Source organism: Rattus norvegicus, chromosome 9, assembly GCF_036323735.1.
Source record: "Rattus norvegicus strain BN/NHsdMcwi chromosome 9, GRCr8, whole genome shotgun sequence".
NCBI lineage: Eukaryota > Metazoa > Chordata > Mammalia > Rodentia > Muridae > Rattus > Rattus norvegicus.
The window spans coordinates 42,657,708-42,682,442 of record NC_086027.1 but is presented as its reverse complement, the minus strand read 5'-3'; positions in this window follow the sequence as shown (position 1 = coordinate 42,682,442).

The window sequence follows — 24,735 nt, the reverse complement described above, 5'->3', positions numbered from 1 at the left end:
GCAAATTCTTTTTGCAGTGACCTTGTATCCCAACAGTGAAAATAATCTGTTGTAATACATTTAGCCTATTGCAAGGCTTCCATGAAGAAGCCAGAGGAAAAAGAACCTTTATAAAATTCTTGTAATTCACAATTTTAAAAATTGAATACTACATGAGAGAATGTTATTCTCTCTTTGAAGAGTTTTTTCTTCCCAACAATTCCAGAAAAGATGTTTTTATTTTAGCAAAGATGGATAAGATAGATTTAAAATATAAAAATATCAACTTGAAATTTTCCTTTGCTTTATTTATATTTTGAGATAAAATATCATCTTTGGGCTCTATGACCAAGATAAATGGAATCAATTTAATTTTTACGAGTATAACACATTAACAATTCAAACACTAAATTCAGGATTTCCCAGACGTACAAATATTTGATAGCGTGGTAGCCTGGTAGCGTGGTTCAAACATGGAGAGCATCGTCACAAGCAAATCATCCAAAACGTGTTAGTGTTCAGCACTCAACACGCTTCAAAAAGCATATGAATATGTTTTAAGTATTGCCTCAAATGGCTAACCCCTTTGATCTTTAGATTAATTCTCTTATGTAAACTGACTTCTTACCAATTCTGAGCAATTATGACCTTATATTGATTTCAGCTAACTGGTCAACCTGACCTAGCATGGCATCACTCATTCTGCCATATGGCAGCGATACTAAACTAAAAGCGTTATGCTTCTTCATTCAGCACCATATATTTCTACTGGAGAAATAGCTAAGTGGGACCTCCTGGCTTGTCAGCAAGGACTAATTCAAACATTGATTGTATGCCATTATCACACAATTTATAGCCGTATTTCTGCATGTGCCAAGTACCACATATTATCTGGCGATGAAAAGAAAATTCTGACCTTAGTTGCTTAGTTCAATGTAATTCTGTCATCTCTAATTCCATTCCCCATGTCTAATGAAGAAGGTTCTATTTTTTATTTTTACTATACAACTATTCTAAAGACAAATGCCAAAAAATTTTGGCTGAATATACTAAGAATACTTCTATAAGACAAATTAATGTTCTCCCTAAGAGTTTAAAATATAGTTATGATACAAAACTGAACCAAGAAAAGAAGGAATGAAAGACAGAGCTAGTTCATTGACCACCTTGTGTGTGGTTGGCTTTGGGCTCGACACAAAATTTAAAATTCTGAATTGAAAAAGTGAATTGCAAGGATTTTAAAGTTATAATTCCATATTTTGCCAAGCCAGATTCTAACTGAAGTTTCTCTAGCTTCAGAACCCCTTCTTGATCTTTTCTCTTGACTCCATGGCATCTAGGAATATGTATGGGCATGGGATAGAGGGATATATCGTCTACAGAGCAAGACCTTATGAAGAGCCAAAGAGAGACTAGCTGAGCTGGGAGAAGTAGAATCTGTTAAGGAGACATCTTTGTGCATTTCACACACGAGAGAGAGAGAGAGAGAGAGAGAGAGAGAGAGAGAGAGAGAGAGAGAGAAAGAGAGAGAGAGACTTAATAAGAGATGACAGGATGACAGTATATTCAGATTTCAGCAACAAATTACCATAAAATTATCATGATCCTATAATGAATAACCAATAGTCTAAAATCAAAGAGAATAAATATATCAGAAAAAACATTCATTTATTTTTGTAGAGTGTATATCTACCACATTTTTGGAGATTCTTCCAAAGTATGACTATAAAAACTTTTCAGAAAAAACAAAACAAAACAAAACAAACAAACAAAAAAAAAACAGTGAGTTTGGAATTTTACCGAGGTAATGGAATTCACATGTTTTATGAAAGTGCTACCGTATGGATGCACATCTCCCTGAGTAGTGACGTGATGGTTGGGGTTAACTGTCATATTTGCCGATCTAGAATCACAAGGCAAAAAGAGAGCACTCGGAAACCCACTAGTCTTTGAAACCTGAAGCCCACCCCAGTGACGTACCCCCTCTAACAAGGCCACATCTCCTAATCTTCCCAAACAGTTCCACCAAATGCAGACTGAGTATTCAAATACATGAGCCTGAGGGGGCCATTCTCCATCAAACCATCACATAACCATTTGCTTGGTACCAATAGACTTCTTGGTTTCAGGGTGGTTTAACCAAACCGGTACAGACCCTAGTGAGAGGTAAAATACTGAGAAGAAAGTGAAAACGGTAATTACTTCACAGAAATGCCAGTCTGTGTCCCGAGTTCTTTACAGTTATGCTGCTGACTTTTCTTGGTTTGGTGTGGACCCTCCCTTCTTCACTTCCTTCCTTCCTTCCTCAGGAATTTTGTAAATACCCGCTTCCCAGCAGGAACCGTGTTCTTCAGTCTCGTCCATTTGACTTTCTCAACAGCTCCTTAATTAAACGTTGCTCAAATGTCCCAGTCTGCACAAGCCATCTGTTTTCCTCAGAGAGCCTGTCTGACACTCACAGCTACTTAAAGAAGAAAATATGCATAACAATTAGAAAAGATAAACAGGTTGGTGCTAGCAAAATCCTGGCTTGAAGGGAAGGGGAACTACACTCCAGTATCTCCCATGGATAATAAGGTAGGAGTCACCTGAGGGCACTGAGGTGGGGATAGAGTAAGGAAACACAGGAGGTACTGCAGTTGCACAGGAAGGGAGACCTAGTAGTACTTCCAGGACCTTGCTGCAGATTTTCCTTTCTCTACAGCTTAAACCTGCCTGTGAATTATCAGCCACAAAAGCCACAGAATTTTCTTGACTTTTTATTGTTCCTGGGCTTTATAATTAGCTTCTTCTGATCTCTGATCCCAAAAGGAAAAAAAAAGTGTCCCCGCACTGGTTTGTAGTGAGCCCTGTCTGGGGAAGTGGCTTATAGGTGGAGTTCTTGTTGCTATACTCTGTAGATGGTCTTAAAGTCCCTTGACTATCAGTTCAATGTCACACTTGCATAATTAGTTTTCAGACAAGCACTAGAAGCTTAGAATGAAGATCCCTAGTTCTAGAAACTCCCAGACACTAGACATGAATATAGAAAAAGAATTTATTAAGGGAAAGGAATAAGGTATTAGCATTCCCTGTTCATTTCCCCCTCAGCTTGCATATAATAAGGCTCTTGTGGTAAAATGTCTAAATCACCACTGTACTTTTTCCATTACAGAGAAATAAAAGGATATTCCTTAAAGTCCAATTTTATTATGTTTAAATTTCCTATTATGGGATATTACTTTACAGGCAGGGAAGCTAGCCTCCTGGAAATACTTCCATTGGGTACTAATAACAATTATAAGGAATCGAGTTTTGCAGCTAGACATTTGTGCTAGCGCTTTCAGGATGATAGTAAGGAATTGATCCTGTAGTGTATGTGAATATTTTTGGTTGAGCAGTGATGTATTATTGAACACAAGAACCATGAAGGCTTTTATCCCAAAGGAAAATTGGAAATAATCCCATGTAGAGCCTGGATTACTAATCTTTTATTGTATTCCCTGAAAAAATAAAGTGCTGCCCGGTTTTAAATCTCTACAGAAGGAAATAGTATACTCATGAATATAAGGGCAAGGGAATCGTAGCTCTCTTTCCTGCTCCTATGAATGTTTTACTGAGGCTTGTGGTCTTAAATGATACCTAGGTTGATGATAACCACTTTGATGATGCCTTTCGAACTCCAGCTCAGGCTGTTGTGTAGAGCTCTTTACCTACATACACACTGCCCTTCATGTATTAAACTTAGCCTAGAGCCGGGCTCCCGGTCCACGTTCCAGAACCAGAATGAACGTACCCCTTGGCATCCCAGTTTTGGTGACTGTTCTCTCTACCCAGCAAGCCAGCTCCATCCTCAGTCTTCCTCACACATTCTGTTTACAATTCGTTGGACATCTTATTGAGGTTGCTTCAAAAGCCTTTTCCAGGCTCTATTGCTTCACTCGTCTCCCAAAGTGACAGTAGCATCTTGCCTCTTTTGACACCTGTCCTCTCCAGGCTGCCATTGCTCCCCTTCCACTGAAGGGGACTGTAGTCTGCCTACTACAGGAATGAAAGCAATCGTCAGAAAAGTGGGGCAGACTGTGCCACCTTTCTGCTCACAGAAAAAGCCACATTCTCTGACACAAGCGTTATCTGAATTTCTCTGAGCTCAGTTCTCGATATTCTGCTTCACGCTGACCTATCAGATAATCCAAACTAACCCCCTGCTGCCACTACCACTGTGCTCCAGCCCTCTAGCCCCTCTTTACCAACAAAGTTTTCTTTACACTAGAATACCCACTACAGTTTTAAAACTTGTTTTATTTCTCTACATTCCAAGTGTTTCCCCCTCTCCAGTCCCCCCTCCAAGAGTTCTTCACCCCAACCCTCCTCCCGCTTGCCTCTGAGAGGGTACTTACCCATGCACCCACATACCTGCCCCCTCATGCCCCCCACTCTGCTCGTCCATATCACCCTTCCCTGTGGGGAATCAAGTCTCTATAAGATTAGGTGCATCCTCTCCAACTGAAACCAGACAAGGTAGCCATGTGCTACATATGTACTAGGGGCCAGAGGCCAGCCCGTATATGCTCTTTGGTCGGTGGCTTAGTCTTTGTGTGCTCCCAGGGGTCAGGGTTAGTTGATACTGTTGGTCTTTCCTATGGGATTGCCATCTCCTGCACTTCCTTCAATCCTTCCCCAAATGGTCTCATAGGGGTCCCAATCTCAGTCTGGTGGTTGGCTGTGAGTATCTGCACCTGTCTCAGTCAGCTGCCATTATTATTATTATTATTATTATTATTATTATTATTATTATTATTATTATTATTATTATTTTCTGAATAACAAACAGAATAAAGAAAGAAAGAACTGGGAGTGGGAGGGACTCCAATAGAGGAAGTTCCCCTACCATCTTTTAACACTCAGGGTGCTTTACTTAACACGTTTGTTTCATGGTAACACTTTAACTATTACAATCATCTTAAGCTTTCCAGGTTTTGTTTACAAATCTTTCCCATTCATATAAGTGAAATATATATTCTAGGTGTCCTGCATAAAGACACAACATCCTGGTATTTTATGTACAGCTACAAGCCTATATTGGTCCAGTTTTGAGCTATCTAACTTATATCCCAGCCATAGGTTCCTTGCTCTTTCTCCTGGCCACAAGCTCATGGTCCATCGTCTCTCATGGCGTCTTCCTCCTCCTTCCATCTCTTCCTCTGTGCTCTCTCTCTCTCTCTCTCTCTCTCTCTCTCTCTCTCTCTCTCACTCTCTCTCTCCCTCTCTCATTCCCTCCCTCCCTCCTTTCTTCTTTTTCTCTTCTTTTTACCCCTCAGCACAGTAACTCAAGCTCCACCTCTCTCTAGTCTCCCCTGAAATTTGTTGTAGTTAATTTTATTTAACGAAATGGTTTTTAAGTTTGGTTTGCACATCAAAGGCTGGTGTACCTGGGAATTCACTCCTCTTGGGGCAACCAGATCTTGTGGCAAAGAATTTAGCATTTGAATACATAACAGCACCAGCCCAGCCCCTACACTTCTGCCTAAACTGGTATCTAGGCTCCAGAAGCCAGTTTGTGTTTGACAAATGGCTCAGTGTTCTAAATTGTAAAGGTGTTTGCAGGGGTATGCAGGGAAGCCATTTTGTCCCCAGTGCCTTTATAGTTAGATTTAAGGGGAGAAGTGTAGCAATACTTAATACTTTCCTAAACACAGAATGATGTCTGAACATTGTCATGAATAATCAGAATTGACATCCCTGGAAGAAGCCATCCTAGTACTTTCCAGGACAAAAGGTTTATTTTGGCTCATAGTCTGAGGATACAGTCCATGGCTTAATAGTTTTCTGTTGCTGTGCTAAGATACCATGACCAAGGCAATTTATAGAAGAGAGAATTTATTGGGCTTATTGTTTCACAGTGTGAGTCTGTGACCTCTGTGGAGGAGAACATAGTAGTAGGCAGGCAGGCAGGCATGGTGCTGAAACTGTAGTTGAGAGTTTATATCTTTTTTTTTCATTTTTTTTATTTTTTATTTATTTATTTTTTTATTAACTTGAGTATTTCTTATATACATTTCGAGTGTTATTCCCTTTCCCGGTTTCCGGGCAAACATCCCCCTCCCCCCTCCCCTTCCTTATGGGTGTTCCCCTCCCAACCCTCCCCCCATTGCCGCCCTCCCCCCATAGACTAGTTCACTGGGGGTTCAGTCTTAGCAGGACCCAGGGCTTCCCCTTCCACTGGTGCTCTTACTAGGATATTCATTGCTACCTATGGGGTCAGAGTCCAGGGTCAGTCCATGTATAGTCTTTAGGTAGTGGCTTAGTCCCTGGAAGCTCTGGTTGCTTGGCATTGTTGTACTTTTGGGGTCTCGAGCCCCTTCAAGCTCTTCCAGTTCTTTCTCTGATTCCTTCAATAGGGGACCTATTCTCAGTTCAGTGGTTTGCTGCTGGCATTCGCCTCTGTATTTGCTGTATTCTGGCTGTGTCTCTCAGGAGCGATCTACATCCGGCTCCTGTCGGTCTGCACTTCTTTGCTTCATCCATCTTGTCTAATTGGGTGGCTGTATATGTATGGGCCACCTGTGGGGCAGGCTCTGAATGGGTGTTCCTTCAGTCTCTGTTTTAATCTTTGCCTCTACCTTCCCTGCCAAGGGTATTCTTTTTCCTCATTTAAAGAAGGAGTGAAGCATTCACATTTTGATCATCCGTCTTGAGTTTCGTTTGTTCTAGGGATCTAGGGTAATTCAAGCATTTGGGCTAATAGCCACTTATCAATGAGTGCATACCATGTATGTCTTTCTGTGATTGGGTTAGCTCACTCAGGATGATATTTTCCAGTTCCAACCATTTGCCTACGAATTTCATAAACTCGTTGTTTTTGATAGCTGAGTAATATTCCATTGTGTAGATGTACCACATTTTCTGTATCCATTCCTCTGTTGAAGGGCATCTGGGTTCTTTCCAGTTTCTGGCTATTATAAATAAGGCTGCGATGAACATAGTGGAGCACGTGTCTCTTTTATATGTTGAGGCATCTTTTGGGTATATGCCCAAGAGAGGTATAGCTGGATCCTCAGGCAGTTCAATGTCCAATTTTCTGAGGAACCTCCAGACTGATTTCCAGAATGGTTTTACCAGTCTGCAATCCCACCAACAATGGAGGAGTGTTCCTCTTTCTCCACATCCTCGCCAGCATCTGCTGTCACCTGAGTTTTTGATCTTAGCCAATCGCACTGGTGTGAGGTGAAATCTCAGGGTTGTTTTGATTTGCATTTCCCTTATGACTAAAGATGTTGAACATTTCTTTAGGTGTTTCTCAGCCATTCGGCATTCCTCAGCTGTGAATTCTTTGTTTAGCTCTGAACCCCATTTTTTAATAGGGTTATTTGTTTCCCTGCGGTCTAACTTCTTGAGTTCTTTGTATATTTTGGAAATAAGGCCTCTATCTGTTGTAGGATTGGTAAAGATCTTTTCCCAATCTGTTGGTTGCCGTTTTGTCCTAACCACAGTGTCCTTTGCCTTACAGAAGCTTTGCAGTTTTATGAGATCCCATTTGTCGATTCTTGATCTTAGAGCATAAGCCATTGGTGTTTTGTTCAGGAAATTTTTTCCAGTGCCCATGTGTTCCAGATGCTTCCCTAGTTTTTCTTCTATTAGTTTGAGTGTGTCTGGTTTGATGTGGAGGTCCTTGATCCACTTGGACTTAAGCTTTGTACAGGGTGATAAGCATGGATCGATCTGCATTCTTCTACATGTTGCCCTCCAGTTGAACCAGCACCATTTGCTGAAAATGCTATCTTTTTTCCATTAGATGGTTTTGGCTCCTTGGTCAAAAATCAAGTGACCATAGGTGTGTGGGTTCATTTCTGGGTCTTCAATTCTATTCCATTGGTCTATCTGTCTGTCTCTGTACCAATACCATGCAGTTTTTATCACTATTGCTCTGTAATACTGCTTGAGTTCAGGGATAGTGATTCCCCCTGAAGTCCTTTTATTGTTGAGGATAGCTTTAGCTATCCTGGGTTTTTTGTTATTCCAGATGAATTTGCAAATTGTTCTGTCTAACTCTTTGAAGAATTGGATTGGTATTTTGATGGGGATTGCATTGAATCTGTAGATTGCTTTTGGTAAAATGGCCATTTTTACTATATTAATCCTGACAATCCATGAGCATGGGAGATCTTTCCATCTTCTGAGGTCTTCTTCAATTTCTTTCCTCAGTGTCTTGAAGTTCTTATTGTACAGATCTTTTACTTGCTTGGTTAAAGTCACACCGAGGTACTTTATATTATTTGGGTCTATTATGAAGGGTGTCGTTTCCCTAATTTCTTTCTCGGCTTGTTTCTCTTTTGTATAGAGGAAGGCTACTGATTTATTTGAGTTAATTTTATACCCAGCCACTTTGCTGAAGTTGTTTATCAGCTTTAGTAGTTCTCTGGTAGAACTTTTGGGATCACTTAAATATACTATCATGTCATCTGCAAATAGTGATATTTTGACCTCTTCTTTTCCGATCTGTATCCCTTTGATCTCCTTTTGTTGTCTGATTGCTCTGGCTAGAACTTCAAGAACTATATTGAATAAGTAGGGAGAGAGTGGGCAGCCTTGTCTAGTCCCTGATTTTAGTGGGATTGCTTAAAGTTTCTCTCCATTTAGTTTAATGTTAGCAACTGGTTTGCTGTATATGGCTTTTACTATGTTTAGGTATGGGCCTTGAATTCCTATTCTTTCCAGGACTTTTATCATGAAGGGGTGTTGAATTTTGTCAAATGCTTTCTCAGCATCTAATGAAATGATCATGTGGTTCTGTTCTTTCAGTTTGTTTATATAATGGATCACGTTGATGGTTTTCCGTATATTAAACCATCCCTGCATGCCTGGGATGAAGCCTACTTGATCATGGTGGATGATTGTTTTGATGTGCTCTTGAATTCGGTTTGCTAGAATTTTATTGAGTATTTTTGTGTCGATATTCATAAGGGAAATTGGTCTGAAGTTCTCTTTCTTTGTTGTGTCTTTGTGTGGTTTAGGTATAAGAGTAATTGTGGCTTCGTAGAAGGAATTTGGTAGGGCTCCATCTGTTTCAATTTTGGGGAATAGTTTGGATAATATTGGTATGAGGTCTTCTATGAAGGTTTGATAGAATTCTGCACTAAACCCGTCTGGACCTGTGCTCTTTTTGGTTGGGAGACCTTTAATGACTGCTTCTATTTCCTTAGGAGTTATGGGGTTGTTTAACTGGTTTATCTGTTCCTGATTTAACTTCGGTACCTGGTATCTGTCTAGGAAAGTGTCCATTTCCTGAAGATTTTCAAATTTTGTTGAATATAGGTTTTTATAGTAAGATCTGATGATTTTTTGAATTTCCTCCGAATCTGTAGTTATGTCTCCCTTTTCATTTCTGATTTTGTTAATTTGGACACACTCTCTGTGTCCTCTCGTTAGTCTGGCTAAGGGTTTATTTATCTTGTTGATTTTCTCAAAGAACCAACTTTTGGTTCTGTTGATTCTTTCTATGGTCCTTTTTGTTTCTACTTGGTTGATTTCAGCTCTGAGTTTGATTATTTCCTGCCTTCTACTCCTCCTGGGTGTATTTGCTTCTTTTTGTTCTAGAGCTTTTAGGTGTGCTGTCAAGCTGCTGACATATGCTCTTTCCTGTTTCTTTCTGCAGGCACTCAGCGCTATGAGTTTTCCTCTTAGCACAGCTTTCATTGTGTCCCATAAGTTTGAGTATGTTGTATCTTCATTTTCATTAAATTCTAAAAAGTTTTTAATTTCTTTCTTTATTTCTTCCTTGACCAGGTTATCATTGAGTAGAGCATTGTTCAATTTCCACGTATATGTGGGCATTCTTCCCTTATTGTTATTGAAGACCAGTTTTAGGCCGTGGTGGTCCGATAGCACGCATGGGATTATTTCTATCTTTCTGTACCTGTTGAGGCCCATTTTTTGACCAATTATATGGTCAGTTTTGGAGAAAGTACCATGAGGAGCTGAGAAGAAGGTGTATCCTTTTGCTTTAGGATAGAATGTTCTATAAATATCCGTTAAGTCCATTTGGCTCATGACTTCTCTTAGTCTGTCGACATCACTGTTTAATTTCTGTTTCCATGATCTGTCCATTGATGAGAGTGGGGTGTTGAAATCTCCCACTATTATTGTGTGAGGTGCAATGTGTGTTTTGAGCTTTAGTAAGGTTTCTTTTACGTATGTAGGTGCCCTTGTATTTGGGGCATAGATATTTAGGATTGAGAGTTCATCTTGGTTGATTTTTCCTTTGATGAATATGAAGTGTCCTTCCTTATCTTTTTTGATGACTTTTAATTGAAAATTGAATTTATTTGATATTAGAATGGCTACTCCAGCTTGCTTCTTCTGACCATTTGCTTGGAAAGTTGTTTTCCAGCCTTTCACTCTGAGGTAGTGTCTGTCTTTGTCTCTGAGGTGTGTTTCCTGTAGGCAGCAGAATGTAGGGTCCTCGTTGCGTATCCAGTTTGTTAATCTATGTCTTTTTATTGGGGAGTTGAGGCCATTGATATTGAGAGATATTAAGGAATAGTGATTATTGCTTCCCGTTATATTCATATTTGGATGTGAGGTTATGTTTGTGTGCTTTCATTCTCTTTGTTTTGTTGCCAAGACGATTAGTTTCTTGCTTCTTCTAGGGTATAGCTTGCCTCCTTATGTTGGGCTTTACCATTTATTATCCTTTGTAGTGCTGGATTTGTAGAAAGATATTGTGTAAATTTGGTTTTGTCATGGAATATCTTGGTTTCTCCATCAATGTTAATTGAGAGTTTTGCTGGATACAGTAACCTGGGCTGGCATTTGTGTTCTCTTAGGGTCTGTATAACATCAGTCCAGGATCTTCTGGCCTTCATAGTTTCTGGCGAGAAGTCTGGTGTGATTCTGATATGTCTCCCTTTATATGTTACTTGACCTTTTTCCCTTACTGCTTTTAATATTCTTTCTTTATTTTGTGCGTTTCGTGTTTTGACAATTATGTGACGGGAGGTGTTTCTTTTCTGGTCCAATCTATTTGGAGTTCTGTAGGCTTCTTCTATGTCTATGGGTATCTCTTTTTTTAGGTTAGGGAAGTTTTCTTCTATGATTTTGTTGAAGATATTTACTGGTCCTTTGAGCTGGGAGTCTTCACTCTCTTCTATACCTATTATCCTTAGGTTTGATCTTCTCATTGAGTCCTGGATTTCCTGTATGTTTTGGACCAGTAGCTTTTTCCGCTTTACATTATCTTTGACAGTTGAGTCAATGATTTCTATGGAATCTTCTGCTCCTGAGATTCTCTCTTCCATCTCTTGTATTCTGTTGGTGAAGCTTGTATCTACAGCTCCTTGTCTCTTCTTTTGGTTTTCTATATCCAGGGTTGTTTCCATGTGTTCTTTCTTGATTGTTTCTATTTCCATTTTTAATTCCTTCAACTGTTTGATTGTGTTTTCCTGGAATTCTTTCAGGGATTTTTGCGATTCCTCTCTGTAGGCTTCTACTTGTTTATTAATGTTTTCCTGTGTTTCCCTAAGTGTGTTCATGTCTTTCTTGAAGTCCTCCAGCATCATGATCAAATATGATTTTGAAACTAGATCTTGCTTTTCTGGTGTGTTTGGATATTCCATGTTTGTTTTGATGGGAGAATTGGGCTCCGATGATGGCATGTAGTCTTGGTTTCTGTTGCTTGGGTTCCTGCGCTTGCCTCTCGCCATCAGATTATCTCTAGTGTTACTTTGTTCTGCTATTTCTGACAGTGGCTAGACTGTCCTATAAGCCTGTGTGTCAGGAGTGCTGTAGACCTGTTTTCCTCTCTTTCAGTCAGTTATGGGGACAGAGTGTTCTGCTTTCGGGCGTGTAGTTTTTCCTCTCTACAGGTCTTCAGCTGTTCCTGTGGGCCTGTGTCTTGAGTTCACCAGGCAGCTTTCTTGCAGCAGAAAATTTGGTCTTACCTGTGGTCCCGAGGCTCAGGTTCACTTGTGGGGTGCTGCCCAGGGGCTCTCTGCAGCGGCAGCAACCAGGAAGACCTGTGCCGCCTCTTCTGGGAGCTTCAGTGCACCAGGGTTCCAGATGGCCTTTGGTGTTTTCCTCTGGCGTCCGAGATGTATGTACAGAGATCAGTCTCTTCTGGTTTCCCAGGCTTGTCTGCCTCTCTGAAGGTTTAGCTCTCCCTCCCACGGGATTTGGGTGCAGAGAACTGTTTATCCGGTCTGTTTCCTTCAGGGTCCGGCGGTGTCTCTGGCAGGGGTCCTGCCGCTCCTGGGCCCTCCCCCACGGGAGCCCAGAGGCCTTATACAGTTTCCTCTTGGGCCAGGGATGTGGGCAGGGGTGAGCAGTGTTGGTGGTCTCTTCCGCTCTGCAGCCTCAGGAGTGCCCACCTGACCAGGCGGTTGGGTCTCTCTCTCACCGGGTCTGGGAGCAGAGCGAGAGTTTATATCTTTAAGACAACCACGAGAGGGAGAGAGGGAGAGGGGAGGGGAAGGGTAAGGGGGAGGGGGAGAGGGAGAGAGAGAAAGGGGGGGTTGGGAGAAGGGGAGGAGAAGGGGGAGAGGGGGAGGGGGAGAGAGGGAAACACACACACAAACACACACACACACACACACACACACACACACACACATATATATATATATATATATATATATATATATGAAAATGGCTCACCTGTCTTGTATAACAACGGAATCCCAAGTTCACTTGAATCAGAACATGCTCCACTACCCTGAACTTCTTTTCTCCAAGGACAAAGGTAAAAATGGGTTTTTATTTTTGTTGCTCTTTGAGATATTGCCAAACACTTACCGATCCGTACTTGAAAAAGAAATAGAAACTATTGGGCATGAGGTGTGCTCATCAATAGATAAGGAAATTATTGAGCTTGGATGTAGCCCAGTTGTTAGAGTATTTACCTGGCATGCACAAAGCCCTGAATTCAAAACCCACTAACACATAAACTGGGTGCAGTTGTCTAGACCTATAATATCAGCCCTGGGGAGTTGGAAACAGAAAGATAAGGAGTTCAAGGCTAGCCTTGGTTTCAAAGTTAGTTCAAGGCTAGCCTGAGATGCAGGAGACCCTGATAAAAGCAAACTGGAAGCTTCTCTTAACAGGCTGAAGAGATCGGGAGACTATGAGGATTTGTGGGTACAGGATGAACCAGTGAGTTCGTGTTGAACCAAGAATCTCATAGTCTCTGTAAAGTTTTCAGTTAGTTCACAGGGAACCAAGTCCAAGAATGGGATTGTCCTGAAAGGGAATTTTATCTGCACAAGGATTTTTTAAAATATGAAATATATAACATCAGTGACAAGCAAACAAAACCTCTTTCAAGTAAAGACAGCAGGAACTTTGAACTCACATGTAACTAATGGAGATCAGTAGTTTTGGAATTTAATATTAATACAGCATTGAGATGCTTAGGAAAATTTCTATTCTGCATACCGGGTCTGTGTAGTAGTTCCCAGTCATCTGAAGATCAGTTTCTACAATAAGGCATTTCTTCTAGTTCCTTGAATAATTCTTTCCATTCTATTTTAGATTTGTGTGCGTATGTATGTATGTATCTATGTATGTATGTATGTATGTATGTGCCATGTGTGTGCAGGTTCCTCTGGAGTTCAGAAAAGACCATCTGATTTCCTGAAGTTAGAGTTAACAAGATTGTAAATCACCCAATATGGGTGCTGGGAAATGAACTTCAGCCCTCTGGGAGAGCAGGAAGCACAATGACTGCAAAGCCATCTCCCCAGCCTCCTCCACTCTAGAATAAGAAAAAATTGCAAGAAGTGTATTAAATGATTTACCCAGCTCAATTAGTCAACCAATCAAAAGACTGGGACTTTCATCAGCCTTCTTTATTTTCTTACCACATGTGTATCTCATGTGATGCTGTCTCCAAATGCCACAGAACAAATATTTTCTCTCAGAATGGATATGCAAGGCTGAACAAGTGGAGGAGATGCAGCAGTGTTTATGGGGCACGGTAAACTGAAGATGAATCTTTCTAGCATGCCCCTGAACAACCAGGGACGGAGGAAGCAAGCGCTCTGTGTAACTGTATTTGGGGATCTTAAATATAGTCACGTTGGTTGACTCTAGTGGACATGTGAATGAGAATGGAATTCTAGGGAGCAAGATCCGTTCTGTAGAGCTTTGCATTTTACTGGCCTTTCCCTTTCACGTGATTTAATCCAAAACTCTGCAAAGATCTTAAAAATGCCATTGGCAGCTTGAAGCCATAAGACCATCCTTTAGTCCCATAGCACACAACAGTAAATCTGTTGGGTCTTAGAGCTGGATTCCAACATCAAGTCAGGGCACAAAGAATTCTCCTTACAAAGTCTTGCATGAGTACAGCAGAAGCACTAAAATCAGTGCGTACCTTCCACAGTGTAAGTAATCGATGGAGAAAAGAGACAAATTATTGTCGATGTTACTGCCAGTGCTGCCTTTTTACCCAACTCACATTACAATTTATTGCTTGGTATCCTTTTATTAAAACTAGCTTTGTATTTTTGCACTATGGAGAAACCTATGTTTGAATCCCCTTAAAGTTGTCTCAGGTTGTCTTAAGGGCTTGAGGCTTGATGCTTTGGAACTTTAATTGCCACTGTAATTGATTTTGCCTTGGACTTGGCATGGCGATTTCTTTGTAATTTGTTGATGATTAATGGCTACCCTCTGGACATCACGTCTCTGCTAGCCAGGAATGGCAAAATTGGTTTGCCTTGGCTCCCAACTTTTCTTAAAGACTTTAAAAACCATTGAGGGATGTTGCGTAAAACAAGTTTATGTCTTATGGGTCTTGACTCTCTTATCAGAAAAATCTGGAGCTCAAAAGTAATAAATACTGGTTAATTTCATCTTATAGTCTTGAGGTACACCCAAACTTTCTAGGATGTATCATTTCAGTCAAATGTTGATGTATATATTTATTTTAGAAGAATGAGCTGCTTTTAAGGTTTGAACACTTGATATTTTTAAATCACACCAAGTGTTTTCTGAGTAAGAACCTTTCCCAAAGTAATACATGTTATTAAGGAGATCATCAAACTCTAAGTGATATAAAGACCACCACACCAGCATAGAAAAGAAAGTGTCCATAAGTCTTTATAAAGATTCATTAAAGTGATCTTTAGTTTAAAGGTTAAAAGGGGAAAATTTTAAATATAAACTTATGAGGTAAGAGAATACAAAGGTGTTTTATCAGATATTGCAGTGGCGGACACGTACACCGATATGCCATTTGGCCTAGCTCTTTCCAGTACAGTGTCACCTAGAGGTTATAATCAAAGAGCAAAATCTAAGTGACACAAAAGGAGGTAGTGAAATCTATAGCACAATTAAAAAGTGGTAGATAGGAAAATATGCATTATTTATAGTCCCTTGTTACTATTTTCTGAGAGGAGGACTAAGATATATGTTTTTAATTGCTTGGAACAAGTTTTAAACCCTTTGTATCCAAGGTCAACTTGCATAGCAATAGCATAGGAAGAGAAAATAATCATGGAGAAATCTATTTCTTCTCATCAAACTTTTGTTGTATAGCTGCCTGCAGAGGTGCCAACCTGTCTCCTGCTACTTAAAAAGCTGAGGCAGGGGATCACTTAACTCAAGGGATCCTTAGAAGGCCAGGCAACATGGTGGAAACCAATCTTGGTCTCAAAAGAAAGATAACGAATACAGTTGTTTTGGCTTATTATAATTCTGTTTTGGAAATTGAAACCATCTGTTGTGATTTAAAGTATCTCAAGCAAATACATAATCTAATATTGATTTTAGATCAGGGAGTTCAGAGCAATGAGTGTTTGTCATAAGCATTTGATTTGCTCTATCATGTAGGCTATAAATAAAAAATAATGCTAATTGGCTTTTAGCATCAAATTAACAAGATAATACATTTCATGTTTATACATGTAAATCTATTTTTGTGAATTTATAAGGCGCCCATTCATTTTCCTACCTAGCATTTCCAGGGTTTGTTTTGTTTTATTGTTTTGTTTTTGAAGGGCAATGTGTTGCGAGGGGCTAATACCCTATTCAGCTTTGATTTAAAATATTTTCACACACTCAAAACTTGTTTAAAACTATTTCAATTTAAAACTATTACTATTTAAATGGTTAAAACATTGAATCTATTTTCCAAAAGTTAAAATATTTTACTGATAGTTATGTTTGTTTGGTCAGGGAAAGCCAATGCAATCTTCTAAACTTAGACTTCCTGAAGAACTGCTGAACAAGGTAAGAGCTTAATCCCTATGAATGTTGCAATTTCAGAAAGACAGTGTGTCTGGAGACGGAGTCCTCTCCCACTCTGTACCTACCAAGGCCGTCTGGTTCCTTGGGTGATTTCTGATTTGCTACTCTCTAAAAGGGTAGGTGCAGGACATGAGCAGGGCAGCTGTGGCCACAGAAATCTTGCTGCTTCAGTTGTGGTAACAGATCTGAATCCTCCTTTCCTCTCTTTTCTCCCTTCCTTTCCCAACACTCCAACCCTTCTCCAGCAAAGGCTTTTATTAATTCTTTAACCAGGCTGTGTAACCCAGCCTCTTAGCTCCTTTCCTAGCATTTTATCTCTCTGACATTTGCTGGTCACTTCTGAACTTTCCACAGATGTTACAAGCACTGTGACAACAACTCGGTCAGGACTAAAGTCTTCAAAATTAAGAGAATCCCTCTGACAGATGAATGGGTTTCTGCAGGTTGTTTAAAATATTTGATACATTTCTTCCATGTTAGAATAGTTACCAGTTTACCTATCCATGTAATGATCTCTATATATTTGCATATATCTATCATCTATAAATCATGTCTATCATGTCTATTATCTATATCTATCTGCCTACCTATCATCTGTCTACCTATCAATCTGTCCTTATCTATCTACCTATCAATCTGTCTATCTATCTATTTATCTATCTATCTATCTATCTATCTATCTATCTATCTATCTATCTACCTACCTACCTACCTACCTATCTGTGTATATATGATTATTTTTACAGCCTACTTTAATAAGGGTTTTAAGCACTTCAACCTCCCTTCTAGCCTACCATCTACCAGAGGCAGTGGAAAAGGAAGTTTAATAGGAAACGGGGGTTTAGACCTGTTAGAAACAGTTCTTTGGGTCTATTCCTATCTTCGTTGCCAATAGTGTAGTCCTCTAGCAGAAAACCCAGACGAATCAGCAGCCAGAAGCTGCTGGAATATCATGAGAAGTTCTTCGACCGGTTATTCTTTATGAAGTCATGACAAGCAAAGATCATCATGATATAAGGTGAACCAATACATGCACATCGTCAGTGAAGACTATGAGGTGGACCAAGGTGAACCAAAGTTAGAGCCTCCCTCCCTCACTGTCTGTGGGGTCATATTTATATTTTTTCTAAACATAATGTGTCTGCTTCACCAAAACATCCTCTCCCTTGTGCCTGCTCCAGTGAAACATCCTTTCACCTGTCTGCCTCAGCAAAACATCATTTGATATAACTGAGTCAACAAAGAAACCAGAAATTCCATTTCATATTTGTGTATCTACATATTTATCTATCCATCATGTATCTATCTATCTATCTATCTATCTATCTATCTATCTATCTATCTATCTATTATCTATCAACCTATCATCTATCTATCTATCTATCTATCTATCATCTATCAGCTCTATCTATCCATCCATCATCTATCATCTATCTATTGATCAATCTATCTATATATCTCTACTTATATATAATTTATCTTTCCTTTCATTTATCATTTCTGTACCATCTAGTCATCTATCTCGTGTATTTTGTGTCACTTTGAGAAGAATAGATGGGGATAAAGTGAATTAAGACTTGACTTGCACTGTTCCCACACCCTGAAGATGCTTCCAAGGTTGTTCCTTCATTTCCTTTTGCACTGTGCTCTACTCTGTAAAAAGGAGTATGCACATTACTGAAGGAAAGGCAAGCACGAGTAAGTGCTTTGTCTTTTTATGCACATGAAGAGCTAAAGCACTAACATATTTAGAAGGATGTCTACCTAGAGTTGGCAAATGCAAAATATAACTGGGGATCAGATTAGAAGTGAAAAATCTGAACTCTGGCCATGCTGGGTAGGCAAGTGATGGGGGCAATTGGTATACTGAGTGAGGGACCTAAGCCAAGAGAACTGCAGTGGAAACTGGAAACACAATCCAGCAGTTCAGCCATCAAAATGAAATGATTTTTAGGGATGCCCATCTCTGGCAAAAAGCAAAGCATCTAAAATAGTAAACAAAAATGGGCATTAAAATCAAAGGCACTATAGAATTCTGTTGATAAATATTTTGTGATTTTCTCTTCTCATCTGTACAGTCTAAACTCTCCTGCTTTTTCCTTAGCATTTTTTATCTCCCAAGCTTTTATATGCATATCTCTATGCTTATATGTGTTTATATGGATGTATGCATATACTGATACTGACATAGTGTTTTTCTTCTAATCCAAACACTAGGAGTTAAGTAAAACTTAGTAGAGAACGTTGTTGTTGCTTTAGAAGAGCCTCACAATTAGTTAAGTTGCTATAGATTTTAGTGGGATTTACTTGTTAACTTACAGAGACTTTATAGATTGAAAATTCTGTCCTTTCTAGGAATGAGGTACATCTTTCCATTCATCCAATCATTCCTGAGCCTCTAAAACCCATTCATGCCTTTTTGGGAGGAGGTTGGATTGAGGACTGATAGAAAGTTCACCTCAGGCAGAAGGACAATCAGATTCTCTTTCAAGCTTTGAGTTCATGCTACATAGAGATAAGGTCCCAAATGCTATGCCGTTTCTCATGAGGATAAGGTTAGATGGAACAGATATCACCTGAAACATCTTCAAGCCAGGAAATACACTTGATAAATTTAGTTGCTGGCATTTTTAGACCAACCTTACCTAGATAATGACATATTTTCCAGCTACTAAAACAGTCTTGGATAAGTTTGAGAAAATGTCAAGAAATCCAGAGTGAAATTATTTTATTACATGTATATTTAACAAAAGTTATATGTTGTTTAACTTCCTTAAAAATAATGTTTAAATATCAAGCCAAGAGATATATTAGTTAATTTTATAGTTGTGCTTAGCCAAGAGTAACATACATGTTCTTTTATAACATTTAATTAAAAGGTATCATTTAAGTTAAAACCTGATTAATATTTTTAATTGGGAAATTTGTTTAAAAAAGGATTTGCTATACTGTATAAAAATTGATGTTTTTTTGAATCTAATATGAAAGTTTTTTAATTTAAAAGTTTGTAGATTGTATGCTTCAAGGTCTTCAAAGAGCTACAGGGCTCAAATTCATACTTGAAGAACATTCAAACCCAACCAAATAAAACCCATTGCTTTATCTACTCTACTGAAAAAAGTTCTCCTTGATTTGAGAGTGCTAAATCTTTTATCAAAATGGTCTTTCACATAAGGACCACTGTATATTAATTTCTAGATGAATTTTCTGCTCAAGGTCATTTTATTCAAAAAAAAAAAAAGAACTCAATTGGTTGAAATGGTCAGATAATTTGCTCTCTCCTGGCTTGGTGTCCTGAAATGCTCTCCCTCGGCCTGGTGAGTATTACACATGCGCTGCAGGGCCATGGTGTCCCCGCCAGCGGGGACCCAGTTATTCAGGGTCCCGAAGAGGCTTTCTACCTGTGGGCCAAAATGGGGGTGAAGAGAAGAAGGAGGCCAAGCAAAAGTTCTGTTGTCAAGGTCTCGTTTATTGGGATGAACATTGCAGCTTTTAAGGCTTTCAGGTAGGGGGAGTGACCTTTGTGAAATATGAAGGAGGGGGAGATGAGGGTATAGGCAGTGATAGCTGGAGGCAAAGAAGTCAGGCGATGAGGTCAGGTGGTGGAGACACTGGGTGTTGACTGAGGAGATAACTGGTATCTGCTCGAGCTGAGGCATCCCTTGAATGTTATACTCCTGTGCCGTAAATTCATGGGAGAGGCTTTATCCAACAATCTTAAGATTTATGGCAGTCATCTTCGGGGTGAGTCTCTGTGGCCAAACAGCCCAGAGTCACTTTGAACCATGCAGTCAAAAAGCGGCTAGGCCCAAATCCAATATGGCTCCGTGCATCATGGTGTATAGTTTATTGGTAGAGTTCACGCTCAGCATGTTTGATAATCTGGATTCAAACCCAACACAAGTAGGACAAAAGTGAAAGAAAGAAAACAAAACCAAACTTCTGGAGTGCACTTTCTGGGCAGGACTGGACAATCGCTTACTAATATATATTTTAGTTAAGAGAAAAAATTTTGACGGTATTGTTTTGTTTTATTTTTTCATGCTATTTCAAGGAATTCTTGTTTTACTCATATTTTAAAACTCATCGAAATACTGCTTCTACTTTTCATCATTTGCACTTTGATCTTTGCTATAATTGAACTTGATTCAAGGAATACTTGTGCTTTCAAATGATGTGTGTGTGTGTGTGTGTGTGTGTGTGTGTGTGTGTGAGAGAGAGAGAGAGAGAGAAAGATTTATTTACATTTCGACCAAGATATAAGAAAGGCTCCAGGGCATGTTGAAAACTGACAAGGAGCCAGAGAGCCCGAGGCAGTGGTCAGGGCTGGCTGATAGAAGCAGATGATCCTCTTGCAAGGCAACTTGCCTAACAGCTGTACTTAACACTGAGGCACTGGAAACTGTATCATCCTTTTGATGGCTAGGGCACACTAGGCTATGAGGCAGCCTGTCAACTTTCACAGGTTAGGTGGTTGAACAGGCAAACATCTTCATGATAAGTTTTACTCCTCATCTTGGAAGTAGTTCTTCAGGAAATTACAGAGATGGGCATTTGTGCTGACAGAACCCAGAACATGAAAGCCCAAGAGAGCCTGACTTGGGTTCTTCTCCAAGCCAAGACCATTCCTATGGCCTCCTAGGCTTTACACCACTCATTTTGACAGTCAGTACACCCTACTTAGTTTGCAACTTAAGAAGATGCTAGGCACTCTTGCACTTCTCTTGGGCCAACTCTGGGAAGAAGTGGCCCACTCCCTCTAGAGTCACATCTTCCCTGTGGAGACACTGGCCTTAGGATAGTGGTTATAGGAGAACCCTCTATGTATAGTTACCAAGGTCCTGCTTGGCAATTTTCTCTATGGGATAACTCGAGTGAATCTGAGCAGTCATGGTTGATAGGCAGTAGAGAACTAACTGCAAACTGACAGTGTTGGCTGCTCCTGGGAGGTGGAGACAGCAAGGAGGTACTCCTGGAGGTTGTGACTGGAAAAACCTGGAGGCAGTTGGAGGTCTGAAAAGAGGCTATCCAAGCTGGTGTATTGTTGATCTGTTAAGAATACTTGCTGCTCTTACAAAGGACTCAAGATTAGTTCCAAGTTCCAATATGAAGGCTTACAAACACCATTCTATTTCAAAAAATTCTAGTTCCAGGTGATCAGATATTATTTTCTGACCCCCGTGGTCGCCAGGCACACAGGTGATGCACAAACACACATGTAGGCAAAACACTCATAAATGTAAAATAAAAATAGTTTCATAAAAGAGGTAGTCCTTTTTCCCCCTTTTTTATCCAAATACTATTGAAGGAAGACTCAGGGTGTGTGTGTGTGTGTGTTGTGTGTGTGTGTTGTGTGTGTGTTGTGTGTGTGTTGTGTGTGTGTTGTGTGTGTGTTGTGTGTGTGTTGTGTGTGTGTTGTGTGTGTGTGTGTGTTGTGTAAGGAAGTTCTACCTCATATTTTCAATCTTATTCATAGCAATGTTTAATATTTTTACTCAAATGAAGCTTATCATTCTGACCGCTAAGCCAATGTTTATCCTGAATCCTAGGAGTTGTCCTGCATCCTTCCACTCACATGAATTCAGGACCAGTGAATAGAAAACATATTTAGGACCACTGGTAAAGAAGCATGCAGTTCATTCTTGAATAAGGGAGAAGACTTGTTTATAAGCCTTTATTCTAGCATTTTTTCCCTGCCTCACATTCACTGTCCTATTTAAGATGTCTTTACAAAATGCTTGGATGAGATTTTCAGCTCACATCAAGTGCTTCTCACAAGTAGCTTCTTTGTTGACTATGGGGACCTTGCCTTTGGACGATCTAACAATGTGATATAAGATAGAGTTGTTGGAACAAACCAACAAGCTGTGCCAGTTTTCAACTCCCAGTGAACCCTCCAGGTAGGTGTGATCAACCCACATCTTGCAGTTTATACATGGTCAAGATTAACTATGAATGCATCCCAACAGAAAATTATTGACTTACTTAAAATATTAAGGAAGGTTTTTTTTTGTAATATCCAAAGGTATTACAAAAGAAAGGCTGATATTTGTAAGCAATTTGAATAGCTCTGCCTTAGGGCACTAGTGAAATTCAACACCTGTTCAGACTGTCTTGTAATCTACAGTCCTCTTCTAAGAAGCTGATGTTGCTCAAACACATATCATTTTTATGGGAATAATTTGAGGTGACTAAAAGTCAGCTATGTGCTCAATGTGAGGTCAACCCCAGTGGAAAGTTATGAACTTCAAGGATTTGTGTCAACTTTTCTGATTAGCAGTATGAGGTGTTGTCACATCCAATACTTTATCCCAGAGATGGTGACACTCTCAAGAGGTCACAGTGATGACCTAAAATGCCATCTTTGGACCTTCCAGTTCTGTTCTGTGCATCTCTCCTTAGCTGGGTCTAATTTGTATTCTTTTATTAAGCTAAAATTCTAGGAGAAAGCACAGCACACCCTATGGTCTTTGAGTGGTTCTAGAGAATTAGAAAACTGGAGGCCGGTTGTAAAGATACCTAAATGTATAGACAGGTGATCTGAAGTGAGGGTGATTCTGGTGCCCCTCAAACTTGTGTCTATTATCTAAAAAATGTTATCTGCTGACTATTAGGAGAAGGGGATGATTCATTAGCTCTTCTTGCAAGAAATATTGATTTTGAAGTCAGAGTAGTTCTTCATGGTAATACATGCTTACTATAGAGATAATTAGAATGTGATAATACATTAGGATAAATAAAATCTAAAAACAAAGCACCACATTTGTGAGCCATTTTAATGAGTTGATTTTGGGAACAGACTGTCTGTAACATATAGCTTAATCATAATGGAATACTCATTTCTTATAAATGTGGTTTGTAGGAAGTTAGAAAAGATCAATTAAACCACAAAATTTGGCAATTTAGGAGAGTCTCTTTTAAATGGAGATAAATTGATTCTGCACACGGAACTTTTCTAGGTTTCTTTGTGTTCAAAGATTACTAAAGATTGCAAATGCATAAAGGGTCGAAAGTCCATAGAGAGTTCTGAGACATGTTGAGTGTAGAGGAACAGTTACTGTGAGACCAGATGACTGGTCTCCCGGAATACTTAATGATTTGAGAGAGATTGTAAAAGCACTGATAGGAAATTTTAGAGAGGCTAAATGAAGGTCTTTCAAACACCACAGAATTGGCTAACTTATGAAGCAGGGAATTAGGAACATGAGGGATAATTATTTCTGAGGTTTCAGGTGGTAACATTTGAAGGGAGGGATTGGCAGTTGTGAGGACAGTTTCTGCCTTTTTATGTTTGAGTCCACTGTTATCTGAGCCTGACTTGCTAACCATCTGTAGCTTCTATAGATTTTGTTTGTATCCTGAAAGTTCAACACAGTTGCCAGTGATTTCATCCACAAGGGTACTTGGGATCGACCATCATGGTTAATAATTCATCTATATTACAACTTCTAAAGGACTTTAGAGTTTGGGTTTTGAAGAAAACATCATTGAGAAAAATCAATTATCCAACTAAAGCCATCAAATTCTACTAGGAACTTTACTCTTTCTTTTTATAATACTACCCGTGCACATCTTGCTACATAATGTTCATAGAATCAATATCTTTTCTTACAGGTTGCAGAAATTCTAAATGTTATAAGTTATCTTAAACCTCTCTGATCCTACAAACTTTGAACCTTTTAAGGTTTACCCCCCCATTTTCTAAGCAGAGTGTTGAGAATAATTCCAAGTCATTTAGTAAATGATGGCTTTTAAGCTTTCTGTTCAGTGGCAGACATGGGAGTGTTGTTGAAAGAGTTAATGCAGCTTCGATCAGTGTCCATTTACAACCACACAGTGCCTAGCGCAGGGGAATATGGCTGGGTGCATGTTTGTGGAGTCAGCAAGGAGCAGCTGGATTTCAGAAAATGACTTAATGCTTTGGGTGTGTGCTGCAGTTCCAGGGTTTGGAGTTATTAGACTGAAGACAATATTCACAGTGTCTTACACCTTCTGAGTCTTCGACATAATGTTGTCCCTCCAACTGTGAAATGAATTTTGGGCTGTCGTCAAATCCCAGTAAGTAACTAAAACTGCTCTAATGTAAGGTAGGGAGCAGAGCAGTAATTACTGTACACACTTAAAAACGCTCTGAGCTCATTTACTCGGTGTTTTTTTTTTTAAGTGATACATAAGGCGGCTAAATTGACACTAACTCAAGCCATTGCTGATACCGCAGGACAGCACAGTCAAGGATGGTCTTCCTGAAACCCTACCTTATTTCAAGGCAGATTTTTATGATAGCTTAAAGACTAGGGTGATGGGTATGCCTCTCAAATTCTCATCTTTGGGAAGGGCTGGTAAGGTTGTATAGTCAGGGTTCAAACTTGAATATTTGGAATAACATCCAGGTTGTCACCATGCTAAATGCATCATCAGAAGATACTGGCTGAGAAGTAACCAGGACTCTTCAGTCAGCATCTTCCCCTGGAGGGTGTTAGGCAGTTACCCATATACCACATATTCCAAAAATAGAGCCACTGTGCTTCGAAG